The sequence below is a fragment of the Toxorhynchites rutilus genome, chromosome 3, assembly GCF_029784135.1.
Source record: "Toxorhynchites rutilus septentrionalis strain SRP chromosome 3, ASM2978413v1, whole genome shotgun sequence".
NCBI lineage: Eukaryota > Metazoa > Arthropoda > Insecta > Diptera > Culicidae > Toxorhynchites > Toxorhynchites rutilus.
Genome location: NC_073746.1, coordinates 277,387,093 through 277,400,608, shown reverse-complemented (window position 1 = coordinate 277,400,608; position 13,516 = coordinate 277,387,093). Strand labels below are relative to the sequence as shown.

General features: G+C 39.6%; 1 non-coding gene across 1 annotated transcript; it reads left to right on the top strand.

Moving 5' to 3' along the window:
• Window positions 1–13,099: 13,099 nt before the first annotated feature.
• On the top strand, window positions 13,100–13,220 carry Trnai-uau (transfer RNA isoleucine (anticodon UAU)). The gene is made up of 2 exons: window positions 13,100–13,137; window positions 13,185–13,220. It is a non-coding gene; the product is annotated as a tRNA-Ile (tRNA).
• Window positions 13,221–13,516: the final 296 nt, after the last annotated feature.

Below are 13,516 nucleotides of genomic sequence, written 5' to 3'. Positions count from 1 at the left end.
ATAGTACCTTGTCATCATAAAAATGCATCGTGAAGTTACAATTACGAATATTTTCATACTAAATTCATTATTCAAAAAGTTAGCTTGATGTAGTTGCATTATTAAAGGGTGTGTCACATCAAATTGCATCACGGAAAAAAGCTGTAGAAATTTAATTTTTAGGAATTATATCTTCAGCTTTCGCTTTAAAATCAGATAAGGGTGTATAGATCACGTTGGCCATGCTTCACTGTCAATTTTTCGTAAATTTGGAAAAATGACGTCGAACGAAAAAGAGCGTCGTGAATTAATCCTGTGCACTCATTTCGAGAATCCGGAGTTGTCACATCGGGACATCGGTAAGATGCTGGGAATCTTCCAATCCACGGTCAGCAGAGTACTAAAACGATACTTCGAGAACCTAACCATCGACCGGAAGGTGAAGAACGGCAAAAATGGATGCTCCGTCAGTGAAAAAGATCACAAGCGCGTAGTTAAGCAGTTTAGACGTGATCCGAGAAGTTCGGTCCGGGATGTCGCCAATAAGCTGAATTTGTCAAGTTCATTCGTCCAGCGGACCAAGCAGCGGGAGGGCCTGCGTACATACAAGGTTCAGAAGACTCCTAACCGCGACGAAAGGCAAAACATGGTGGGGAAGACGCGAGCCCGGAAGCTGTACACCGAAATGCTGACGAAGCCGCATTGCCTGGTAATTGACGACGAAACCTACGTCAAAGCGGACTTTCGTCAGCTGCCGGGCCTGTTGTTCTTCTCCGCAGAGGACAAATTCAGCGTTCCGGAGGAGATTCGCATACAGAAACTATCCAAGTTTGCCAAAAAGTACATGGTGTGGCAAGCGATCTGCTCTTGCGGAATACGGAGCGCCCCCTTCGTGATGACCGGCACGGTAAACGGGCAGGTTTACCTTAAGGAGTGCCTACAGAAGCGCTTACTACCACTATTGAAGCAGCACGAGGGCCCGACCATCTTCTGGCCGGATCTCGCTTCGTGCCACTATTCAAAGGACGTGTTGGAGTGGTACGAAGCCAACGGGGTCACCTTCGTGCCAAAGGAAATGAACCCGCCCAACGCGCCGGAGCTTCGCCCAATAGAGAAATATTGGGCGATTATGAAGCAGTCCCTCCGGAAGAACCCAAAAGTTGTCAAATCGGAGGCGGACTTCAAGAGAAAATGGATTTCTGTTCAAAAAAAACTACAACCTGACGTTGTACAGAATCTTATGGACGGGGTAAAGAGGAAGGTACGAGCATACGGGCTTGGGCTCGAAGTATGAAAAATGGAAAATGCCAAAAGTTGTTTAATAGTTTTTATTTTACTGTCTAAAATTTTCAAAAGGATCGGTCTACTGGGCGAATTTCTACAGCGTTTTTTCCGTGATGCAATTTGATTTGACACACCCTTTAACATCGTTTTTTCAAGTGTTATGATACGCATTCGGAATGCGGAAAAAAATGCGAACAACGTGTCAAACTATTCGAATGTACTTTACAACTCTTATAATTTGATTACACATTTAAGGTTAAATACATTGATATAGGGAGAGGGAAAGGCATCATGTTAAATAAGCTAACATTTTATTTTTAATAGAAGAATAAAATACTATTCCCGTCGATTCCCGTGCTCCAACAACTATCAATATGTTCGTTTGTATTTATATCAACACATTGCAGACCCCTCACGAGATTTCTCGTGTTTCGCGTTCCGTCTATTACGGTTGGATCACGAAATAACCCGTGTTTTCTACCCTTGATGGTTAAATTCTTGGTCTGCCAAGAATCTAACCAGGCCTACCGATGGCTCGCCTTCGTCTCATCCATACCGAAGGAAACGATCTCATTCGTGGAATCCGAACAAATGAAGCGTACAAGTTTGCCCCAAAACGAGCGGTTCTTAGTGTGTTAAGAGTGTCTGAAGAAAATTCTGGCCAATTTCCGCCTATGGCGCACTGGCCGTTTTTTCCATTCTGCTGCATCGTTCAAGTCAAAGCATCTCGCGCACCGAGGCGCCAGACTCAAATCAAACAGGTATATTACAGGTCGGACTCGATTATATACAGTTTGAAAAAAATAAATATTTCACATATGATTTATTTGAAGAAAAAATGTAATATTTCAACGTTAAGGTAGTGGTTTTGAAGCTTTTGAAGTAATCTTTTGTTGATTTTTGTATTAATGTTATCAGTTAATAAAAATAAATTACTTAAAAAATATTCCTCCTGTTAATTTTTCTTTTTTCTTTTTTAAAACAGTTTAAATGCAAAGAGATTTGCCCAAATTACGGATTTTAAACTGTACACAGTGCATTCAAAAAGTTCCGGGACTACCGCGCGCTAAAATCGGGAAGTGGCGATATCTCTGCTCCAACGCGCGAACAACTTTCTGCCATCTTCTGGCCAGCTACCATTTCTACTGTGAATCACGATTCAGTAGCTAGTTTTGACTGATAAGAGTAACGCGGTGATTTTTCGTCGCGTCACAATTTTAATTATGGAGAAGAGATTGATGGCTCTCTTTGTGCCTCCAGGGCAAACAGTGAATGCGGTTTTCTACAAAGGTGTCCTTGAACGATTATTTGCACGGATACGGCACGTGTGGACTTACAAGTACTGATCTGGAGAATGGTTTTTGCGCAGTTTCTAGTCAAACGAAAGGTGACTGTCATCACCCATCCCCCCTATTCTCCGGACCTCGCCACGGCAGGCTTTTTTCTTGTTTCCCAAGTGTAACAAACGAATCTCTCTCTCTCAAAAACGCAGAAAAAGCTTCCGACGGTCATACTCGGAAGCTTCCTGGCGCGAAAAAAAAGAAGTCTCGCTCTCTAAGTTCTGAACCTCTGGCCGATACGGACGCACCAAAGGGCGAGTGTAATCGGTGCTGAAAAACGCGGGATTATTCCACTTGTGCGCCTTAGAATACCGATCGCGAGTAAAATATATTTGTTGAACGCGAAAAGAAAACGGAAAGGGGATTGGTGGTGCCAAAAAGCGATCCCAGTGTATCGCGAAACGACAGTGCCGAGTTCGCGTTAACGTGGCCGCGAAAACCCGCTTGGAACGCCGGTGGAACACGGGCCATCCTAATCGCTAGGCCGCCCTTGAGTGCTTACGGTGAGTCTGCATGCTCGTGGGTTAGATAACTAACCCCTACTTACATAAGCTAAAGAACGCTATGAAAGGGGACCGTTTTGACTATATTCCAGACATTCAACGAAATGTGACGTGTATTACGAACTCCATACCGGCTGAGCAGTTAAAACGCGCCTTTCGACACCTCTACAAACGTTCAAAAAATCGTGTGGAAAGAGATAGCCTATTTGTAGAAAACTAATATCTTATCTTTTAAGTATCTCGTTTGTTCTTTGTTTTAAAAAGTAGTCCCGGAACTTTTTGAATGCATTGTGTATTTTTATTTTTTTTTAATATTTAACATATTTTCGAAGATATGCCCTCATTAGAACCCAAAATAACTTAGTTGTGCGAATTTCTAGACAGTTTGGAGGTTTTGGTGAAAAAAAACACATTTGCGGATTTCTACCGATCCATGGGCAACTTAGCGTAATGGCAAGAAGCAATATCTGACCAGAATATGGAAGGTCATCATATAGAAGAATAAAAGGAAATAGAATTTGTTTAACCTCTGGTTAACGTACAGTAAAACCTGTTTTTGTGCGGTTTTTTTTGTGCGATTTTCTGTTCTTGTGCGGTTTTTTTGCGCGATTTTTTTTGTGCGATGTGTGAAAAGAAGCATGTTTGACGAAGTTATCGTCCATTTAGTTTTTTCGATGGTTTATATGCATTTCACTGCGAAAAAAGCATATTTGCGTCTCAATTATCCACTTCTGAAATCATCCCCCCCCCCCCCTTCTCATCAAATGCACTAAGTTTTTCTAAGTTTTTGCATGACATGATTTCTAACAGCAACACGTTTCGACATGCAATTAAAAGCACAAAACAGCCACGCGCAACCGGAAAGGCAAAGTGTCCCATCGCAAAGCAGGGAAACAAAAGGAAATTGAACGGTGAACGGCGTGGATTTGAGTTATTTTCTTGGGGGAAACTTTTTTTATGCGGTCCCTATCTACCGCACAAAAAAAGTTTTTTTCAAAATGTGTACCGAACACGATTTTTTAAAGGTGCTGGTTGCACGATTTTTTTATGCGACTTTTTGTGCGGTCCCCATCTCCCGCACAAAAAAAGGTTTGCCTGTACACATCCGCATTCATTGATCCATAAAAGATGAACGACTTAAAAATCTTACCACAGGAGCAAATTACTTGCCAAATTATAACTTTTTTTTACCGAATTTCTCAAAAAAATAAGGGTGTCACCGAGGCCGACCGAGGGGTCGTAACAACAATTTTACGTATCTTCCGTCACACATTATGATGCAATGGTAATTCTTGGCGAAAATTCTATCATATAACATCCGAGCCCTTGATTTTCCGCTGGCAGCCTGCAGCCATAGGGGGTAATTTTGGTTGCATTTGTTTCTTATAGGTCTTTAGATTCAATCTCCCATCTTTTTGGACATTTCACGAACTGAGATCCCTTTTTCCTCAACGGAAGCTTGATTCATTTTGATGTCCAATTTTGGGTTCTTCGATCCTTTTGAGGCACGTCCCTGAAGGAAATCTCTTTGTTGTTTTTTTATGGCCCTCGTTCCACTTTAACGCCTACATTTTCCTTTTCAGTCAACTTTATCAATGTAACAGAACACGACGTTTACAACAGAAATTCTTCCTGTTTTGCAGTAGAGTTTGAGCTTGAGCTTGAGCTTGGGTAGACTGTACACTTCGTAGCTGCTCTCCGTGATTGACCTAAACCAGCGAAATTGCACAAAGAACACACCGAATGACTTGGTTGGTTGTTTGCAGGTTATCTTTTTTGCCGATGTCGTAGTCCGTGAGTCCCATGTTTGCCCTAATTGCTCTCAATACCATCAACCTCATCTTCCGATCGTAATTTCCACTACGACGCGTCTTCTAATTAATCCAAACAACAGTTGTACGTTCACGAAAACATTTCAGCACATCGTACACAGTCGATTTGGCCACTTTCAGCGATTTCGCGATTTTAATAACTCACCATGTCGGATTTGTGGGTGTCCAAAATCAATCAATTTTCTTCTATCCTGAACAATTTTTTGAAAACAAAACGGATCAACGTGATTTTTTTACCGTCGAAAGATACAGGTTTTCCAAACAATTTGCTGTCAGAAGATTTCAGGTACTCCTACTACGACCACTGCTATGAAATGGACAGTGATTACGGATTCCAACTGTATCAAACTTCATGTATCGATAACATGAACATGTACACTAGCAAATCCGGCTCTGTTACATTTGACAATGCTAATGAGCCCAAAAAAATTAGCGTATGAGAGAAAAAAAACACATTCACACAGTTCTAAATTCAAAATTATACCAAATACTAGTACTAATCCTTGTTTTTTTTGCAGATGATCTTACACGTCATACACACTCCTTCCTGTATAAGACATCTAACAACAGCTCCACATTTTCATTCCCTCCATCAAGTGGTCGGTTTCCTGTTTCGTCTCTGTATTATGTTTGAATCCTCGATACATCTGTCCCCCCTCAAACAAACCGATTTACGCACATTCTGCTGTTCGAATGGTTCAGAACAAAACTTCCCTAGTGTGCGTTTTGTTAGCCGGCACTATTCCTGATGGGGAACCAGCATAAAATACATGCTTTCCTCGTGTTCCCACTCCGTTCGCTAGTTATTTTACAGCACTCCTTTATTCACAAAGGGACCCAGCATAATGTTACTCTCATCATCTTCAATAAATTTGGGGTTTGGTACATGTGTTGAGCGCATTTGAGTTTTCTGAATTTCCAATCATCGCAACCGTGACTTGGCTTCTTCCCCAATACACACACCCGATTCCGCGAAAGTGGATCTCTTCGGAACAGCCAGTTTTCAATTCGGTCGGTTTTTTTCGCACCATCTTGTCTGCATGTCCACCGTTGAATGAGAATGACCCCTAATCATAAACCAGAGAGATATATTGAACGGTTTTTCTTCTGCCATCAACAGAAGCATAGTTTTGTTGTCATTGATGTAGTTATTGCTACCGTAGCAATCTGATCACTGCAATCTTCTCTAGGTCCAGCCAGGGAGGGGAGTGCGTGATGAATTGTTTTGTTGTAGTTGAGTTTAGCGTAGAGTTTCTTCGAGAGGGATTTCTTCACCGCAGGAAGGAAGCATGACTCATTTTTGCGAGCATAATGAAGCACGCATGCGCATCGCAAAGTGGGAAACACGTGGTTTTGCTGTTGAGGGAAGAAGCTGCACAAAAAACCCCACATTTCAGAAATGACGCAATATGTTTAATTACGAATGAGCATTCGCTACACGTAAACTAAATCAGAGTAATGATTGTTGTTTGAGGAACTATTGTCAAACCATCACCTACGTCCAGCTCCAGTGATTTGCTGGATCCTGGATTCTTTATCTGCACACTCTGTTCTTCTTGCGAGTTCACCTCAAGCATCATTCATGTATTCGTATGAGACTATCGATTTGTATTGACAACCTCGAACCTTTTTCCTCAAACTTTTCTGATCTTTTGTATCTTCGATCCTATTAACGGAAAAGTCTTGTGGAGCCCCTAGAAAGCAGGAATTCCGTTCCTGCGTATTTTCCAACTTCTACCCAAAATTCAGTCCAGTACATAGTGCTGTTTGTCATCGAAATCTCAACTCAGTACTGACGTAAATTACACACGTAATACTATAAGGCAAAAGTACCACGTCAGTACCATGCAAGAAGTGGTATACAAATCAGAGGCGAATGAACTGAAAAGTTTAAAGCCTCTTAAAAACAAAGAAAGGAATGGAATATGCAAATCATCAAAATCTGTTCGCAACAACAATTAGTTATGAGCCCCAACATTATTGAGTTGGCACACTTACTAATAGACGTAATCCTACTTCAAAAGCGATCGATATTACTTTTAGGTATGATTTTTACGATATCTGGTTTTAGTGTTTAAACTTTGAACTTAAATTTGTTTGAGCTCTTCTTTTTTTTAATTTGACAAAAAACTATGGGTGGGTTATACCCAGGGTTGCCAACTATAATTTAAAAAAATCAGTGAGACCTGACCTTTTGATCATTCATATTTTTTTCGAAAAAACTACAAATGTTCACTGAATTCATCGGCCGTGCTATGAAATGCATCTTTACTCAACAAATGAGGAAAGCTTATCAGCAGTGGAAGACTTGTTGAATTTTTCCTCATTTTTATGTTATATATTATGGTTATAGATACTACCATATATATACCATATTCCCATAATTAAACTTTATTCTTCTTTGAATCAAACTAAAAAATTATAAATAAAATCTCTTTATATTGACTGTGGATTAAAAATTTTTCTCATGAGTAATTTTGCAGTCTGAAACGTATTCCTACATGAATAACTCTGGGGATACATCTACACATTATCCTAAATACAGTAATTTTGTTCCTCAAACTCAATCTCATTGTAATTTCATAAATTCGTCAGATAATCTGGTTTCATAAAATTTTCTAGCACTGTTCTGAAAAGCCACGAAACAATTGAGGGTAGAGATAAAAAAAAGTTAAGTACAGCTTTACGTCTAGAGAATTTAACTAATTGTAAGATATATTCAAGTGCGAGCCGCAGAACTATCTAACAGAAAACTTTGGCCTGGAAACCAGTATATTTATCACAAATAAAGTAAAGAGTACAAAAATCAGGAAAAATCAGGATCATTTCAGAAAAATCAGGATAAATTGAGCGTTCGTCAGGATATCAGAGAGCTTGCTAACAAGTGTGGGAAATCCTGAAAAATCAGGAAGGTTGACATCTCTGGTTATACCTAAGATATAACCGCAAAGTTGACGTAAAACTTTCGTTGGCTTAGTAATCATTTGAGTGCATTGATTGGATTATTGATGAAGCCAATAATTGAATGGAACAATTTCGGAATTCAATTGCGAAAAAATCCCAATTGAGGTCAATTCATGCATTGTGGTAGATTATGTTCTTCGTTGCAAGTCTGCCGTATGGAATGATGCCTTGTTCATTTTATTCATTTATTGTAAACTTCCAAAATATGTGAACGACTAATTACTTTAGAAATCTGTGTTAGGGAAACACAATTCGGTCTATAGAAATGCATGCGGGTATAAAAGTACCACCGGCTTGCATCTATTTTACAATGCTGATTCCCATTGGCTCATTAATTTGTGTTAGGGAAACACATTTCGGTCTGCAAAAATGCATGCGAGTTTAAAAGTAGCCGCAGCTTGCACCTATTTTGCAATGCCAATTTCCCCAGGCTCACAAGATATGAAATCTGCCTTAGGGAGACACATTTCGCTCCGCAGAAATGCATGCGGGTACAAAAGTACCATCGGAATATATTTATTTGCAATGCCGATTTCCTCAGGCTTTTAAGTTTCGAAATCTCTGTTAGGGAAACCCATTCCGGCCTGCAGAAATGCGTGCGAATGCACAAGTACCACCGGCTTACATGTGTTTGCAATGCAGATTTCTCCAGGCTCATTATTTTCGAAATTTGTCGGTTTACAAAAATGCAAGCGAGTATCAAAGTATCCGCAGCTTGCATCTATTTTGCAATGCCAATTACCCCAGGCTCATAAGTCTTGACATCTGTGTTAGGAAAACACATTCAGGTCTGCAGAAATCCATGCGGGTACAAAAGTACCACCGGCTAGCATTTATTTGCAATGCTGATTCCTCCAGAAAATGCAAATCGATGTTAGGGAAACACATTCCGGTCTGCAAAAATTCAAAAACAAAAGTACCCGTACCATGCATATATTTTACAATACCGATTTCTCCAGACCACTCGGTTTTGAAGTCTGTGTTAGGAAAACACACAGATCCCAGGGATCGTACAACAAACACTGCGCAATCATAACTGAATTTATTTTCGAGCGGGCATTCGTTTATATACAGATTTGTTATTTTTGTTATTTTGTTGTTATTTGTTTTGTTATTTCGATAACCTATTTTCAAAGCAATTTTTAAGCTATTGAAACAAGTTTACGGGTCAACAAGATCAACTCTTGGACATTTTATCTTTCGAATGAGCTTGGGTAGACTGTACACTTCGTAGTTGCTCTCCGTGATTGACCTGAACCAGCGAAACATTGTGCAGCGGTGTGTTGCGGTGATTCGAGCTCTAAATAGTCAATAACGACGCCGGTCACGTTCTTACAGTCACCAGGGGAAGGGAAGGAATTTTAGTATGATATTCGCCGCCCGAAGCTTAGAAGGGTCGCCTCTATAGCGTGGTTCCCTAGCGATTATCATGGGAGGGATAGTTCCACTTCCTCTACCACTACCACTTCAGGAAACTAAATTCCAAAGCACTTATGTGTAAGAAAACGCGGCAGAAATTATCTTTAGGCATCCTGAGAAGGAAAACCTGTAAAACTAATTGAATCGGCTATATATTCTGTTATTATCACACTTACTTTTATCGAGCTCCAACCATGACAGACTAGGGTTACCTTTGGGAAACCTGAGAAGGTAACCGAGAGAACTCCACTATAACCAATAAAACCAGCAATACATTCCGTTACTTATCGTGCATTCCCTTTTATTGAACTCCAATCATAGCTACGGAGAGTTATCTTTGAGAAACATGAAAAGGCAACCGTGAAAACACATCTAAAACCAATGAAAACAGCGCTATATTCCATTATTAGACACGCGTATTCTACATCGAACCCCAATTGCGATGGCGGTGATTTAACTGTGGGAAACCTGAGAAGGTAACCGAAAAAACTCTTTTTCAACCAATTGAACCGGAATATTCAGTTATTAATCGCGCCAACTCTGTATCGAACTCCAATCTCGACGATGGAAAAGGTAACAGCAATAACACTGGCAATATTTTCCGTTACTATTCGCGAGTATTATTTTTAAAAAAATTATCGCGACGGCGGAGAGCTATTTTTGGAAAACCTCAGAAGGTAACCTAGAGAACTTCTTCAGAATCAATCGGATCCGCGACATATATTTGGTTGGGGAAAAAGTAATCCATTATTTTCCCGGTAGCTGGCTTTAGTGAGCGATATCTCGCGTAATATCGATCATACAATTTCAAGTTTAGGCTCGTTGTGAAGGTGACATTCAACACTAATAAAAATACTTCTGCTCCTTGGACATTTTATCTTTCGAATGAGATGATTAACATTGCACTCCAAGCGTCACGCTTTCCTTTTTCGAAACTTTGAACTTACAACTCGGTACAAAAATGAAAGACGTAGTCCTACGTCAAAAATCAGATCGCATTATAGTTGCTAATCCGTACTTCACTCCTCCAGTGCTCCATATGTGCTAATGATTGGCGACAACCAGTCGCTGTACAGTGCCCAACCATATTGAACATTCTTCCGAAACATCGCTTGCTCTCGTACTCCCAGATCGTAATCTGCTGTGCGCTTGCTACTTGATCGCATTCAATTTCGCTTGGGTTAGCACATTAACACGTTCGTCGTCCAACGCGACGTTTCTGAGTTTTTTGTGGGGCCAACATGCGGATAAATTGAGTTCCAGATACATATCTACAGTAGTCGGTTGGATTGAAGAACATAGTGTAGAATACAATAGCTATCTTCATTTATAAGACTGGTCATTTGAACTTTACTGTTGTGTTCAGCCGCAAAACATTCAAAAAACTAAAATTTCAGTGTTTCGTAGCTATAGAACCAGCTGTAAAAACTATCACTCCTTTACAAAATTAACGCCAATTTCACATGAATTATAACAAGTTTCTAATTCGTAGGAACCTTAGTTCTCAAACTGTTCAAATAACCCATTCGGGGTGGTTTCGACCAAGCTGCGTCAAACCACTCATACTGCTTGTAAGCAGCATATACCATTCGTACGACCACTCCTCATAAGTTATTGGCAGGGTTTTGATTCTGTAAACAAGCTGACCAGCCTAGAATCTAAAGCCTCAAATCATTAAATCATGCCATGGCCTTTCGGATTTGGTGAATTGATGCCAAGTTGCTCAATTATCACATTGTTGTTGACGGAAAAACAGCAGTAAATGATTCTGAAGTACTTCGTTGCACTTCTGACTGTTCATTCGTGTTGATAGCAAGCTATTTATTTATTTATTTTAAAAATGTTCTTTTTTTTCAAAAATTCTTCATTTTGAGATAATCGATGTATCAAATTAAAGCTAATGAACTGGTCTTCTTTGGAAAAATATTATACTTGCGAAATAAGCTGGATTTTATTTGTGTAATTATTGATTGTATTGTTTTTTTTTTGTTGTTTTCATGGCTTTGAACTAGAGGGCTCTATATTTTTTCTTAAAAGCTAAGGTTTTTTACATGACATACCCAAAAATCAAAGAGGCATTGTTTTTCGTTTTTGAGTTTCATTTTTTAAAGTTTACCGTAGCTCAAAAGTTATGAATTTTTTATAAAAGTAATTTTTGGAAAAAAAAAAGCAAAATTTTAATTTTTTTGTATCACCCTTAAAGAAACAATTATAAAAATACGAGTCTAATATTTTGTGATAAAGAACAAAGCTGCCACGAAAATCTGAGAATCACTATATCGGTTTGCCAAGGAATGGCTGAATATGGTTATGATTTTATGCTTTTTTCTACATATACTATAGTTACACTTGAGTGTCTATTCTATCAAATTCCTTTTAAAAATCCTATTCAATTTAAACGAGGAAGGTGTCACCAACTCGAATGCATTTTTTAAATATTTTCTTGTTGTTATACTTCACAAAACATGCATAAACTTCCGAACAAACGTTACCGCATGGAACCAGATATAGTTGTACCACGTCGACCACAAATCTCTTCAAAATCTGATTTCCATGAAAATTCGTACAGTAAAATAATTTTTATTCTCTAATTGAAGCCCTACCGCCCCATCATCGGCAGCATTTTGAAGGGAAAAAAGCCGCGCAGCGCAAGAAACAACCTGGAGGATGTGGTTTAAGACGAGAAGGGATAACAAAACTATCCCCTTCCAACTTGAAGTAAATAAATACTTGGTTCCGAAAAGGTGCACCAGTTGTTGGTTATACGCCGCTTCATATCGCATTGATTCAAAAGATCCAAACGACAAGGTACACGTAGGTACGTGAATATACGCGATACGCTTACAGCCGGTAATATTATTTTCCTTTCTTCGCGATAAAGCGAAGGAATAATAAAACTCGCGTACGGATGAATGGGAAGCAAAAGATGTGGAAGAGACCGCGGGATGACAAACAACGGCGTGCGGAGGAACCGAACGGGGTTTGAACATCTGCCTCTCGAACGTCAACTGTTGGTGCTGTCCGTGGGCAAATGGAACAAGCGGAAGACGTTTGGGCTGTTTCGATTGTTGAAGCAATGAAAACGCGACTCGAACTTGGTCAGCCGAACAGTTGTTCTACGAGAAGACATTGCGGCCAGAGTTTTGGCATGATACATTGATTTGTCCTTACAGCGACTGGGTGATATTTGAACCCCCTTTTCATTAGGGTTTGTTTGTATCCTAGAGGAAGGAAACACGTTATACGCGTCATGTTGCTATGGAAAGCCCTGGAATTTTATCAACTCTCCGCAGCGGAAAGGGGCTGCACAATCAACCATGTTCCTTCCTGTGTTCATACATAAACACCGCTGAATAAGAAGGGGTATTTTATTTGAAACATACCCACGGGTTAACCGGAAAGAGGAAACTTCCGATTGCAGGTTCAAATTTCCCATACAAATACCAAAGTATTTTTTGGTGCCTGTTCATTGTTGTTGTTATTGTAAAAGTGCATTCTGCTGGTAGTGGGCCTGGTTTCAAGGTCAAGTGTAACTGCCACCAGCAAACGAAAAGCAAATGGTAGTGGGGAATGAACAGCTATGGAATGCAGTGCGAATAGTTGTTTTATTCTAACAGGTAGTGAAATATAAAACAACGCTATTTCATTTATTACACAATTTTGTCTTCAATTTAACCATGTTGTATGTCGAGGAAATGAGGAACCATTAAAGTTTCAAAACAAAGACCATTCGGAATATCTTACACTGGGTCGATCTTAGACAACTCCATCACATAGAGCTCCAGTGGCGCAATTGGTTAGCGCACGGTACTTATAAGACAGTACACGTAGCACAGCTTGTCTCGTGTTCAAGTATGAGAGCAACGCCGGGGTTGTGAGTTCGAGCCTCACCTGGAGCAGATGTTTTTTAACGAATGGAATTAAAATATTGCTGCAGCTTTGTTTTTGTAATTACAGAATCGAACCATTAATAAAATTTAACATAATATATGTGTTGATAGTTTGTAATAAATATATTGATGGCGAAAATAATAAAAAAAACTGTTGGTGAGTGTTTCGCATTTACACGCTATTCGAATGGGGAACAGAGACATAACCGAGTCTTTGTATCAGTAACTTTACACTTATAGGTATTTTAGTTTAGACATTAAGATTTTTTTAGAAATGTTAAGTTAGTATCAACATGGCGCTTCTT